Genomic DNA, 1,524 nt, shown 5'->3' on the forward strand with positions numbered 1-1,524 from the left:
TGTGCAGGCAGTGAAAAGTGTTGGCTGCTTACATACACCACAGGCAGAATCTTAAAGAAGCTTAATACATTTTGTGCTCCTTTCATACTAGTACAACTTTAAAAGAAGTATTTTCTTTATCAACTTTACCACAGTTGATTATCAAGAACACTTCAGTTTTTTCCTCCAGATGGACATCAAAGGCTAAAATTTCAGTATATGAGGTCTTAAATTTTACTTGTGCAATAGAATTTCTTTGACATGCTGAGATGTTCTTGTCCCGGCATAATCTCAAGTCATCATCGATGCATGTCCTGATCTCATTCTTCTGCTTCTGCACTTTGCCATAGATGATGTAGTGCCCGTTTTGTTGCACTGGGAAGACTGTGTATATATAATCATTCCCTGTGAGCAAAATGTCATGCATTAATCCTTACAATTTGAATGTTGAAGAATAATAAAGTAACAGTTTCACAAGCATTAAGCCTAGCCCAATTGGGAAAAAAAGAACAATTAAAAATACCCACAGTCAGTGCCTTTTATTCAAAAGACTAGACTGTGTCCCAGAATTCATTCAAAGTGCAATTATCAGAATAAGGACTATCATACAAATAAACTCTTCCTTAAACGTATGTAGTTTAAGCATTATTGTGGGAATTACCTGTGATATTGACGGTCTGGATATTTGCCTGCAGAAAAAAGTTTAGATTGTAATGACATTTGTTGTAGTTACAGTGGCAATGCCTAGGCTGTAGCTATGGTGCTGCTGCTTTGCATAGTTTGTAATACAGAATTTGCATTATGAGGCAAACTCTGACCAAAACAATTCTAAAATATAACTACGATTTCACTAAGTCTAGTAATTCAAAGTCTATTGTCTGCACGTGTTCAAAGCAGATGCACTGTAGGCAGAAGGAGCAGAAAGTCTTACCGGTGAAGAGGCACACACAAAGTTCATGAACATGCCTAGTCCAATGATCCCCCCAGCCAGGAGCATCAGCAGCAAGACAAAAAGTACTAACAGCTTTCTGGAGCCACCCTGGTGGCCCCTGGCATCTAGGATGGCATCGGAAGTCATCATAGAGGAGTCCTTGGGCAGCTGAGTTTCAGGTATGAGAACATTTATTTCCATCTTGGTTGAATGAATGAGCACCTCCTGTTCTTCCACACAAGACATCTTATATGGGAACTGTCTGCCCACTCACACATCCTGCATTCATGGGAGCTTTATAGTTGGTGAAACCCGCCTTTGGATTTTTAGTTTGTTTTGGGCACACACCCCACACTTGTGTGGAGGCGGGTTTGCCCACATACTAACATGAGCTCATTCAGACATACGCACAGACTCTCTAAACCCACAAAGCAAATATTTGGAGGAAGAAAATGACTCAGGTATTAATACTTTGTTATACTGCAGATATGGTTTTACATTAAACAACTTGGCCAGTCGCCCATTGTGCCCAACAGCTGTGGTTGAAAAAAAAGAAGCAAAGCACTAGATACACTGTTCTCTCTTGTTCCAGAATAAAGTGCGTAATTATGTGT

At 39.7% G+C, this 1,524-nt stretch overlaps 1 long non-coding RNA gene across 1 annotated transcript; it reads right to left on the minus strand.

The window, feature by feature from the left end:
• Positions 1 to 256: 256 nt before the first annotated feature.
• Positions 257 to 1,005, minus strand: LOC113589098. The gene is made up of 3 exons (XR_003411917.1): positions 911 to 1,005; positions 641 to 668; positions 257 to 384 (listed from the first exon to the last, which is right to left on the minus strand). It is a non-coding gene; the product is annotated as an uncharacterized LOC113589098 (long non-coding RNA).
• Between the last annotated feature and the right edge of the window lie 519 nt (positions 1,006 to 1,524).

Source organism: Electrophorus electricus, chromosome 3 (assembly GCF_013358815.1).
Source record: "Electrophorus electricus isolate fEleEle1 chromosome 3, fEleEle1.pri, whole genome shotgun sequence".
Taxonomy (NCBI): Eukaryota; Metazoa; Chordata; class Actinopteri; order Gymnotiformes; family Gymnotidae; genus Electrophorus; species Electrophorus electricus.